This window comes from Schistocerca cancellata, chromosome 1, assembly GCF_023864275.1.
Source record: "Schistocerca cancellata isolate TAMUIC-IGC-003103 chromosome 1, iqSchCanc2.1, whole genome shotgun sequence".
NCBI classification, from domain to species: Eukaryota; Metazoa; Arthropoda; class Insecta; order Orthoptera; family Acrididae; genus Schistocerca; species Schistocerca cancellata.
Genome location: NC_064626.1, coordinates 865753967 through 865767392, shown reverse-complemented (window position 1 = coordinate 865767392; position 13426 = coordinate 865753967). Strand labels below are relative to the sequence as shown.

Here is a 13426-nt window from a genome sequence, read left to right as displayed (position 1 = left end):
CATCACTCATTTCCAGTCATCCACTGTCCAGTAGCATTGCTCTTTTACCATAGCAAACATCACTCAGCACTGACTAGAGCAATGTGTGGCTTATGAGGAGTTGGTCAACCGTTGTACCCCATTTTTTTTTAACTCCTTATGCCCAGTTAATGAGTGCTGATAGCACTTTTGAATTCACGGGTGATTCCTTCCACTGATTTCATGTGATTTTTTGCAACCAGTGTTTGCAATGCTCATCAGTTCCTGTTCATTAGTACATGAGCTCTGCTTGGCCTACGTGTAGCTGCAGTTGTTCCTTCACATTTCCACTTCACAATCACGTCACCAACAGTTGACTTTGGCAGCTTTAGAAGGGCTCGACATGTCTGTAATGGATTTATTACTCAGCTGACATCCAATGAATAGTCTATGTTCGAAGCCACTGTGAATTTTGTAGTCTCTCCTTGGTAACACCAGACTTGATCACCACAAAGCTGGAAAACTAATTCAGTGTGGTATGCTGTTTGTTCATTGATGTACATGACACCATAATTTAGATGACATTAACACACATACATTTTATCCATGTAAAGTCTAGTTATTAATTATGGGTGACAATTTTTTTACATTATGAAAAAATTATTAGCTCAATTATCCAGCCCACTGCACACTATTAGAGCACTGAGTTTTTCGATACTGGTGCAAATTAATCAGTTAACATTTATCTAAAAAAGGACACAGTTCACACTGACCACAGTACCAGTTAAAGACAATTGCACTTTGGAAGCTGATTTAAGTTGGCCCTTAATGAACATCACCATGACCAACAACCACTCACTCCAATGACAATAACATTATCTTAACCCATTTCAGAAAGAATGTTCATCAATTTTACATTCTGAAGCTACTCAAAAGTAATCAAACATTAAAGTTAGTGAGTTTTGCAGTTTCCAATGGGTGTATTCTCATGTGCAGAATATACATAATAAAAATACGAGTATGAGTAGAATAACAAATACTGCAGATTAACTGAGATGGTCTTCTAATGATTCACATATGAACAAACTGTTATTTTGAAAATTACATAATGCTCTGAAATGTGTCTAGGTTGAAATTTACTGTTCTTGATTAAACACAAGAATCAGTTGAATTTTGGTTTACAGAAAATGTTACGAGTCAAAAATTTAGAAAAACACATGGAACTATTAACCTTATGCCAAAGCAAATTTCCTTGTTTATATGAGTGAGCTTCATACTGCAAAACATAGTCCATTATATGAAATTATTAATTTATGAATGAATGAACTAATTAATGTCGTATGTCAGAAGATAATGAAAGTAAGCAAAGTCTGATGAAATTGGCAATAGCCAGAAACTTTGACTTTAATTATTGCATAAGATAATTAGTTTTGAGTATTTCAAATATTTTACAGGAAAATCAGAATGTGTAACCTTAAAAATAATGTCTCTCTATGGGATTATACTGATTAGCTCACAACGTTTTACACGTCACAAACTACAGCACTAACTTCAATTAACTGTAACTTTTAATTAACAGTGCTCGAATGTGTAATGAAACCTAATTACTAGTTTCTCTAGAAATGAGAATCTGAATAATGAATTTAAGCAACATTAAGTCTAAATAGAGTTTTGAGATTTTAAAAAAAGAGTGACAAACTGACCAGTAAATGTGCTGTAAATTAGAAAAAAAATTGGTTATTTCTGGCACTAGAAAACATATCAGATGGTAAGAATCCACCTGATTTGTCACAACCCTGACTGACTTGTTCTGTTGTTACTGCCTCCTGACCATCTTGTTCTGCTGTTACAGTTTGTCTACTGACATCACAATACCCCCTCACAACTTTTTATACTGGCAGGTCAGATAGTGTACATAGTGTAACAGTACCTTTTTAAGTCACATGTAATCTTGACATAATGGCTATGATAAAGTGTAGTGACTCACATTGCACCATGGCAATAAATAATTGTAGCATCCCAATCCTAGATCCATATTACAGTCGTGCCAGGTGTACTCAGCCTGTGCAAGGTCTTCTGTAAGAGGGACACAGCAATTACAAGATGAAGGGTAATGGACAGAACTTTGATGATGTGTAGATGTCCAACCACGACTCCCACTTGAAATGTTGGGCTGTAATAACCAATCCACATTTTCATGTCTTCTAAAGCAATTTACAGTGAAGATGACACAATGTAAGGTCGCTGCTGATGCATTTCAGCTGGTATGAAAACAAATGCAACCTCTGTGTGGTGCAACATTGTGTTCTTATGCATGTCCGGTCTCAAATGAGTTTTACAGCTGCTTGGTTTTGAAAACATGCTAGTGTGGCAGTCATTAAAGTGTGTCTATAAATGCGGTTGGTGCAAACACCTGGTCAGAGGAAGTATTTGAAACAAAGCCATGTAATGTACTGAATTTTACAGTTGAATGTCTGAAGATTATTGAACAGTAATTGATAAGTAGGGAAAGTCATACAGGATTGACACAAAAAAATGGCTCTGAGCACTATGGGACTTAACTTCTGAGGTCATCAGTCCCCTAGAACTTAGAACTACTTAAACATAACTAACCTAAGGGCATCACACACATCCATGCCCGAGGCAGGATTTGAACCTGCGACCGTACTGGTTGCGCAAATATCATGGTATACTTTTATTATAATAATATAATTAACAGTATATAATAATATTATACCATAACATCTTTTGACACAGGATTTAATGAACTAATAGTAGCATCTTAATCCATTGTGCTCAGTGAACTTCACCCAACTTATCCTACGATAATACTAATGATGTAACAAGGAGAGGAGAGAGCATCAAAGAGGAACCTCAAGATTCACTGACATTGCTACTGCTACGAGAGCAGCCCACTTTGAAATATATTCATTGGGTTGCTTAGCTGCAGACATGTACTAATGTGATGTGACAATACGGAGCACTTGTTGTAGGAAAGTTCGTGTAGAATGTGAGTAGTTTAAGATTAAAGAGAGCACTCACCGAAAAAGCAGTAGTGTTGAGTCATTGATATGCACACATGCCCCTACATGGTGCCATTAGACTGACAGTGCCAATGCTATTTTGCAGCAGGTGGGTTGGTTTTGGTGGGGATAGTGTCAGGTGGGGTGGATAGAGGGAGAAGGAAGCAGGAGGTAAAGAGAGGGACTGGGGGTGAGTGGTTATTAGCTCAGAGTGAAGCCAGTTCACCGGCTACGAATGCAGGAGGGAGTGGTGGCAGGCTACAGGGGAACATAAATTGGGAGGGGATGACAGAGCAGCAGAAGGGGAAACTGTCAGGTGGAGGGTGTGGGGATAGTGAGTAACCTAAGATTGAGGCCATTATGATTATGGAAGGGGTGTGTGTTGTAAGGATCATTTCCATCTGCATAGTTCAGAGAAGCACGTGATGGAGAGAAGGATCCAGATGGCTCGGGTACTAATGATGTAACAATCCATTACTGACAAGGAGACAAGTGAGTGAAGTGAGCAACAAAGCTGAACCTCACAGGTTTGTTGATGCTGTCACAGCTTTGTTGATGCTGCTGCTGCGAGGGCACTCGACTTTGAAATCTGTTCATTGGGCTGCCTCAGACATGAGGCCATGCTGGAAGCAGATAGGGGGTGGTTGGATGGGAGGTTGTGTGTGTGTGTGTGTGTGTGTGTGTGTGTGTGTGTGTGTGTGTGTGTGACGGTTAGATGGTGGTATGAACTGGAAGTGGCAGCATTCAGTATCGGTCTTAGGTTGGCTTTGGTTGGAGGGATTGGTGGCAAAGAAGTGTAGCAATTGGGAGAAGGAGAGTAGGTCTTCGGCAAATCGAACATAGTTAAATTTCAAGGTACGGCCAGAGGTTAGGCCTTTGGAGACGACTGAAACATCTGTGGGACTGAGGTTTTTGGTGAAGAGGTTAACAACAGTGTTTTGGGTTACCTTGGGTGCTGGGAGTGAGTTTTGGAGGGTGTGATAAACTGAAGAGGACTCCCAGTTCACACCAACATCCAACCATGACCTTCCCCCTCTCCCACCAAACCACCTCCTAGTCAGCTTCCAAGAATTCCTTAATATCAATCTGGCCTCACCATCCTTCCCCAGGCCCCTTCCTAAGATCAGTCTTTTGACAAAAGGAAAGACTGGTATACAGAATCTGAAAACAGATCCAGAACTTATCATTGTACCTGCAAACAAAGGCTCCATCACTGTTGTGATGAGTCACAGTGACTACCTGAAAGAAGGCCTCTACCAACTGTCTGACTGCTCCACCTACAAGCTCTTCCAGTGAGATCTCATCCTTGAAGTCCAACGTGACCTCAAATCCCTACTGAAATCCATTGGCCCTTCCCAGAACCTCTCACCTGAGTGCGTCTCACTCCACAAACACACCTTCTACATGCTCCCCAAACTAAAAAAACCAATTCTAAACACATTATAGTTGGATTTTGTGCTCCCACTGAAAGAATGTCCACTCTTGTTGACCAACACCTCCAACCAATTGCCCAAAACCTAGCCTCCCACATTAAAGATACTAACCACTTCCTTCAACGACTCCCCACCCACAACTATCAAACAATGGAAAATAGTTGCTACTCATCATATAGCGGAGATGCTGAATTGCGATAGGCACAACAAAAAGATTCATACAATTATAGCTTTCAGCCATTAAGGCCTTTGTCAGCAGTAGACACACATACACACACACACACACACTCACGCTAATGCAACTTGCACACACGCACACTCACGCTAACGCAACTTTCACACACATCTGTGGTCTCAGAGAACTGAGGGGGTAAGTGGCGGAAGGGAGAGAAATAAAAAGAAATTAAAAGACTGGGTGTGGTGGTGAAATGACGGCTGGTTAGTGCTGGAATGGGAACAGGGAGGGGGATGGATGGGTGAGGACAGTGATTAACGAAGATTGAGGCCAGGAGGGTTACGGGAACATAGGATGTATTGCAGGGAAAGTTCCCAGCAATTCAGAAAAGCTGGTGTTGGTGGGAAGGATCCATATGGCACAGGCTGTGAAGCTATCATTGAGATGACGGATATCATGTTTGGCTGCGTGTTCAGCAACAGGGTGGTCCACTTGTTTTTGCCACAGTTTGTCAGTGTCCATTCATGCGGACAGACAGCTTGTTGGTTGTCATGCCTACATAGAATGCAGCACAGTGGTTGCAGCTTAGCTTGAAAATCACATGACTGGTTTCACGGATAGCCCTGCCTTTGATGGGATAGGTGATGTTTGTGACCTGACTGGAGTAGGTGGTGGTAGGAGGATGTATGGGACAGGTCTTGCATCTAGGTCTATTACAGAGGTATGAGCTATGAGGTAAGGAATTGGGAACAGGGGTTGTGTAAGGATGGACGAGTATATTGTGTAGGTTTGGTGGACAGCGGAATACCATGGTAGGAGGGATGGGAAGGATAGTGGGCAGGACATTTCTCATTTCAGGGCACAACAATAGGTAATGGAAACCCTGGCGGAGAATGTAATTCAGCTGTTCAAGTTCCAGATGGTATTGAGTTACAAGGGAACGATCCTCTGTGGCCAAACTTTGGGAGGTGGTGGAGGACTGGAAAGATAAGGCACGGGAGATTTGTTTTTGTACAAGGATGGGAGGATAATTATGGTCAGTGAAAGCTTCAGTGAGACCCTCAGTATATTTAGAGAGGGACTGCTTGTCACTGCAGATGCAATGACCACGGGTGGCTAGGCTGTATGGAAGGGACTTCTTGGTATGGAATGGGTGGCAGCTGTTGAAGTGGAGGCATAGCTGGTGGTTAGTAGGTTTGATATTGACAGAGGTAGAGATGTAGCCATCTCTGAGGTGAAGGTCAACATCTAGGAAGGTGGCTTGTTGGGTTGAGTAGGACCAGGTGAAGCAAATGGGGGAGAAGTTATTGAGGTCCTGGAGGAATGTGAATAAGGTGTCCTCACCTTCAGAATGTGAATAACGTGTCTTCACCTTCAATCCAGATAGCAAACATGTCATCAGTGAATCAGAACCAGGTGAGGGGTTTAGGATTCTGGGTTTTTAGGAAGGATTCCTCTAGATGGCCCATGAATAGGTTAGCATAGGATGGTGCCATGCGGATACCCATAGCGGTACTGCGGATTTGTTTGTAGGTAATACTTTCAAAGGAGAAGTAATTGTGGGTGAGGATATAGTTGGTCATGGAGACTAGGAAGGATGTTGTTGGTTTGAATCCATAGGGCATCTGGAAAGGTAGTGTTCGATAGTAGTAAGGCCATGGGCATTAGGAATGTTAGTGTACAGGGAGGTGGCACCAATAGTGACGAGCAGGGCAGCATGTGGTAAAGGGAGAACTGTTTGCAGCAGCATGGACTATCAGCTCGGAGACCACGGCTGCGGTTACCCTTGACGCTGCATCACAGACAGAAGCGCCTGCAATGTGTACTCAACGACGAACCTGGGTGCACGAATGGCAAAACGTCATTTTTTCGGATGAATCCAGGTTCTGTTTACAGCATCATGATGGTCACATCTGCGTTTGGCGACATTGCGGTGAACGCACATTGGAAGCATGTATTCGTCATCATCATACTGGCGTATCACCCAGCGTGATGGTACAGAGTGCCATTGGTTACACGTCTCGGTCACCTCTTGTTCGCACTGACAGCACTTTTAACAGTGGGTGTTACATTTCACGTGTGTTACGACCCATGGCTCTACCCTTCATTCGATCCCTGCGAAACCGTACATTCAGCAGGATAATGCACAACTGCATGTTGCAGGTCCTGTACGGGCCTTTCTGGATACAGAAAATGTTCGACTGGTGCCCTGGCCAGCACATTCTCCAGATCTCTCACCAGTTGAAAACGTCTGGTCAATGGTGGCCGGGCAACTGGCTCGTCACAAAATGCCAATCACTACTCTTGATGAACTGTGGTATCGTGTTGAAGCTGCATGGGCAGCTGTACCTGTACATGCCATCCAAGCTCTGTTTGACTCAATGTCCAGGCGTATCAAGGCCGTTATTACGGCCAGAGATGGTTGTTCTGGGTACTGATTTCTCAGGAGCTATGCACCCAAATTGCGTAAAAAATGTAATAACATGTCAGTTCTAGTATAATATATTTGTCCAATGAATACCTGTTTATCGTCTGCATTTCTTCTTGGTGTAGCAATTTTAATGGCCAGTAGTGTATTTCAAAATTAAAGCCAAGATAAATTAAAGCTGTCAAGGGTCCAAAGTTTGGTTTCAACACTGCAGTGCTTTACTAGGCTTTGTTCTATTGGGATGGTATGCCCTTGCCTTCCTCTGAACTGTGAACTGACTTACCAAGCCAGTTACAGGTGAACATGGACTCATAACCACTATGCAATTTGCAGTGTGTGGATGGAAAACTTGTATCAAAATGTTCGTTTCTTGCTCATTTGTTCAAATGTACTTACCTCTCTCTCATGCCACTCTGTCCCACTTGTTGAGTTGTTACAGTGCTTTGGGTCGGATCTTGTCGATAAGTTTACTTTGATACACATCATCAATATGTAAGCACAGTTTATTGTGCTCCGTAGATTTTGATTTGTTTGAAAATGAAATTGTCTAAGTAATAATAATTGATTACGACTTCTAAAATAATAATAATAATAATAATAATAATAATAAAATAAAAAAATAAAAAAAAAATCGCCTACATGGACATACTTAAGGACAATGAAAATAACCCAAAAAACATTGTGTGTAAATTATGCAAAACAAAAATTTCTCATGGTGCCATTGGAAAGAAGGTGACTACATCAGGAATGACAACTCATTTGGAAAATAAACACAGTTATGAACATCATAAGTTACAGCCTACACGCTTCCTAAAGGGCAAGAAATTATAGAGACAGCAAAAAAGTAATTGAGTCTTGAAGAATGCTCTGAAATGCGTAACCATAGGATATTAATGATCTGAAGTCTAAATAATACCATATCTTAATTGCCAAAATGATGACAATGAGGCAGTAAATATAGTAGAAAGGGATGGTATTAGAAGACTGATTAAGGACAGACTTAGAGCAAAATGCTTTCTTGTACTTAAAGGCACACACAGCTACAAAAATATTACAGCTAAAATAGTAATAGTCCATTAAATTTCAGGCATGCAGTCGCACAAATAAAATTTCGTCCACTGATATTTCAGACGCATATCGTCTGGCCATCCTCAGAGTGAGTCATAAGACTGACGACAAGATGCCAAGCGCGGCCTTATATGCTCCACCACGGTGGGTATGTATCAGATTAGATAGCTAATAATTTAATAAATAGAAATAATGGTTTTAATTTGGACAAAGCATGGAATCCGGCTCTTGGGGTAATTCAACTGCAGAGAAGTCGTCATGGTGTCACCGCCGCCGATCATACTTCAGTAGGCGAATCAAATGTCTGTATGCATTCACCACAGGCGGCGCATATGTAAGTGTATTTCTTTGCCACCGACCAGCATCTGTGACCCGCATGCACAGTACTGACGCGGTGGAGCACGTAAGGCCATGCTTGGCATCTTGTCGTCAGTCTTGTGACTCAGCTCTGAGGATGGCCGGATGATATGTGGCCAAAATATCAGTGGAGGAAATTTTATTTGCGCGGCTGCGTGCTCAAAATTTAATGGACTATTCATTACGCCGCGAGAAGTTGAAAATGCACAAAAATAGTAACACTTAAGACAAAAATAGTAACATTTAAGACTATTAAGTACAGCATAATGCTTGATATTCTACGCAATTTTTGTTTTAAACACATTACAGGTTTTTAATTTTTATATTGTGAGCCATAAGGATTGCTCTCTGAAACAGTCTTAAAAGCAATGGTATCTCCATCACCTAGATACCTCACACTAAATTGTTCAAATGAACTTTGGAATATTAGTTTCATCCCAGCTGCTTCTGTCCCACCACTTAACCCCTGGTAATTCTTGCTTCACACTTTCTTGTGTTCCTGCTGCCACCTTTCTTCTTCACTGCCATCACTGTTCTTTCTTGGGTCACACTGAGAGCAATATTCACTCATTAATTGGAAGTCTAAGATTTTTGCTGAATGGTTGGTTTGGGTGAGGGACCAAACAGCGAGGTCATCGGTCCCATCGAATTTGGGAAGGAAGTCTGCTGTGTCCTTTCAAAGGAACCATCTTGGCATTTATCTGAAGCAATTTAGGAAAATCACGAAAAATCTAGATCGAGATGGCCAGATGTTTGATCCATTGTCCTCCCGAATGCGAGTCCAGTGTGCTAACCACTGTGCCGCCTCGCTCAGTAAGATTTTTCCTGTATCCACACTAATGACAGATGATACACCATGAAGTGATGTATGGCCCCTCTTCACCCAGGTTCCATCACAAGAGACACACAGATCTGTCTTCACTACAAATTGTCCTGTTCCCCCTTCACTGTTAACATCTACAGCTTCCTCAACAGCTGCTTTCATGTCCTCCTTGCACTCAACTTCAAGAGCACTAAGGAGTGTTCTGTTTTAATCACTGAATCTAGTTACTGGTGCAGGCATGTTCATCAAGGAAGAAAACAAACTTGTGCCTTACCTGCCTACACCTAAGCATCTCACGGCGTAACACAATCTTGTATTCGCCTCGTACATGTTCCCATGGAGAGCAGAAGTCATGAACTGAACATCATATTTAGAAACTTTACACAAAATATACATATTACTTACAATTCCAATTCTGTCACTGGCATCATACAGTCTAAGGCTCTATGACTCACAGTTATCACTTCCACATGAAACATTAATCATATGGGCAAGTATTTCTAAGTCAATTATCCTAAATCTACTGGAAAAATCGTCTGGAAAAATTACATCACTAGTTTTCTTCTTTGATGAACTTGGTGATTTTGTCGAAAATTGTTCTTCAAATTTAGGAGCACCATCTGTAGCACTGTCATTTAAATTTCCTGTACTTTTTCCATGTGAAATTTGATGTTTCCTCACTTTTTTGAGTAAGTGTTCACTGTTACGGCCCACTTTGAGCAAACCAGATTGATATATGCAAAACTAAAAACTGAAATAAGTTTGTAGCACATACTATTAAAAAAACTACGAACAAAGGAACAAAATAATCTTTCTCACAGCCTTCTACACTTATCTGCAGTTCATTTTGATAGTGTGAATGAAAAATTAACCAGAAAAAAATTTTTCTAGCATAAAGAAGGTGTGGATCACAGCATAGAAAGAGGGGGCATGGCAGGTACAGACGCCCAAACAACCTTTTTTAAAACATATTTCTAGCCAAAATTCGATTATGAAACTTTGTGATGTTATTCTTAAAGAATCAGTCTAATAAATTATGCAATAAAACAATTCGAATTTTTTTCGCAATTTTGCAGTACACCTGCCCCTAGTAGCACTTTGCCATAGTATAAAACACCAAGCCACCTTTACTTTTCAGACAAAATAATTCCAGAAATACACACATCAAGAAAAGGTTTGCGTCACCTCGATTCCGAAACCTGTACGGAAAATTGGAATACAGATCAACATAAACAGAATTTCTGCAGTTTTCATTGTTCATGAGAACCATACATTGCATGTTGTACCACCATACTGCGGGACCTTCAGAGATGGTGGTCCAGATTGCTGTACACAAAGGTATCTCGTAATACCTGGTAGTATGTCCCCTTGCATTGATGCATGCCTGTATTCATTGTGGCATACTATCCACAAGTTCATCAACGCTCTGTTGATCCAGATTGTCCCAGTCCTCAATGGCGATTTGGTGTAGATCCCTCAGAGTGGTTGGTGGGTCACATTGTCCATAAACAGCCCTTTTCAATCTATCCCAGGCATGTTCGATTGGGTTCATCTCTGGAGAACATGCTGGCCACTCTAGTTGAGCAATACCGTGTGTCTAAGGCATTCAGCCGGACCGGGTTACCTCCAACCACTTTTCCGACGATTGTCTGGTTGAAGGCAAATGCGACACTTATTGGTGAAGATAACGTGATGCCAATCCTGAACGGTCCATTTGGCATGTTTTTAGGCCCATCTGTACCACGCTGCATGGTGTTGTGGTGGCAAAGATGGACCTTGTCATGGACATCAGGAGTGAAGTTGCGCATCATGCAGCCTATTGCACACAGTTTGAGCCATAACATGACGTCCTGTGGCTGCAAAAAATCATTATTCTACATGGTGGCATTGCTGTCAGGGTTCCTCCAAGCCATAATCCATAGGTAGCAGCGGTCATCCACTGCAGTAGTAGTCCTTGGGCGGCCTGAGTGAGGCATGTCATCGACAGTTCCTGTCTCTCTGTATCTCCTCCATGTCCAAACAACATCACTTTGGTTCACTCCGAGACGCCTGGACACTTCTCTTGTTGAGAGTTCTTCCTGGCACAAAGAAACAATGCAGACGTGATCGAACCACGGTATTGACTGTCTAGACATGGTTGAACTACAGACAACACGAGCCGTGTACCTCTTTCCTGGTGGAATGACTGGAATTGATCAGCTGTCGGACCCCCTCCATCTAATAGGCGCTCCTCATGCATGGTTGTTTACATCTTTGGGTGGATTTAGTGACATCTCTGAACAGTCAAAGGGACTGTGTCTGTGATACAATATCCACAGTCTATCTTCAGGAGTTCTGGGAACAGGGTGATGCAAAACTTTTTTTGATGTGTGTATAAGGTGGTTGAAATAATGAAAAGATTGCTTTCAGAGACTAATTATACTTCCAGGACATGTGGACATGCTTGCATAATCAAAACAGTTTTTTTTAAGTTTTATTGTGTCTTTTATTGATTGTGAACTCAATGTCAAACATGTAGTATTGAGCACATCAAGCATTGTAAGAGAGAACACACAGCAGAAAACATAGCAATTAGTTTACAGGAAATTGCAAGTTTATGGTACATCCAGCTGTTGAAAATTCATGTTATTCACAATAATGGACAAAACATAGTAAAGGCTGTTAGTAATGCAGAGTTGGCCTCAGTGCTTCGTTTCATTCATACTCTTCAATTAGTTGTTAACTACTGTCTGAGGACTCGGTGAAATAGGACTCAAATCGTAGCAACAGGTAGGAGGATTGTAACTCATTTTAATCACTGCGGCATTGTACAGGAAAAACTGCATTCTATCCAAGAAGATTTGGATCTCCCTCAGCATGAATTGGTGTCAGTATGCAGTATAATTCCACCTATTATATGCTTGCAAGTATAATCGGGGAAAAAAAAGAAGAAAAAAAAACACCACAGGCCATTTCACTCTATCTTACAGGCTGTGATGTCACTAATCTTACTGCTGCACAATGGGAGCTTATAGAGCACCTTATGAAATTATTACAACCACTTGAGAGAATAACAAAAATTACAAGTTCCAGGTACACTTGCATATGTGAAATTATTCCGTATGTTGTTACATTAATGTGATATTGTGACAGAATGAGCACATTAGATCTAACATCCAAATTAAGCTATCTGAGGCTTGTCATACAACAACGGTTGCATCAACAATCTGAAGACCTCACAATAAGTAAAAATTATGTGGTGGCTACTGCTTTAGACCCATGCTTTAAAACAAATGTTTTCACCAGTCAACTGCAAAGAGAAAAAAAGTATGACAGTATATTTTGATCGATAGCCTAAATATGAACTGTGAGACAACCAGCAACAGTAGTGTGAATTCATCCCCTATTCGGGCCAAAATGAGGAGAACCAAAGACCAGAGTCTAAGCCAGAGTTTTAACTCATCTTCTATGGATTGCTTCAAAGAGGTGGTTGCAGAACAAACACAGCTCATACTAGGACATCAACTGAAACACGCCTTTATTGATGTATTAAGAACTTATCAAGCCATGATGATCCACACACATGGTGGCAAGCAAGAAAAGCTAAATTTCCCCACTTGCTAAATGTTGCAGCAAAAATTTGCCAGCACTAGGAAGCAATGTTTATTCAGAGGCTCTTTTCTCCGAAGCTGGGAATGTCAGCAAGAAGAAAAGGAGTAAACTATTGACAAAAAATACAGAAAATCTATCTTTCTGCACCATAACTTCCAATCCTAAATTTTAATTAAATGCTCAGACATCTATTAATTTATTATTTTTAAAAACTGTGTGCACAGAATACATGAATTTAATTTATTTAAGACTTAGTTATTTGTTAATTTTTATAATAGATGCTAATTATGTACCTATGACTACATAAATAATTAAAAGAAAAATACATTATTATAATTATATTATTATTATTATTATTATTATTACTACTATAAAATAAATCAGTATTTTCATTTTACCCCATTTTACCAATTATCTGATTTCAAAAAACATCTTACTTAAGTATTTGGCCACATAGTATCCAGATATTCAGTATTCAGCCACATAGGATAAAAAGCAGCTGACCAGGATGAATACTGAATAATAGCCAAATATACATTGCAAGTCTACTAAGACCACAAAAAATAATCA

At 40.7% G+C, this 13426-nt stretch overlaps 1 protein-coding gene across 2 annotated transcripts in view; it reads right to left on the bottom strand.

Moving 5' to 3' along the window:
- Positions 1 to 13426, bottom strand: part of LOC126189554 (uncharacterized) — a 55592-nt gene that overhangs the window by 32714 nt on the left and 9452 nt on the right. The window lies entirely within an intron of this gene.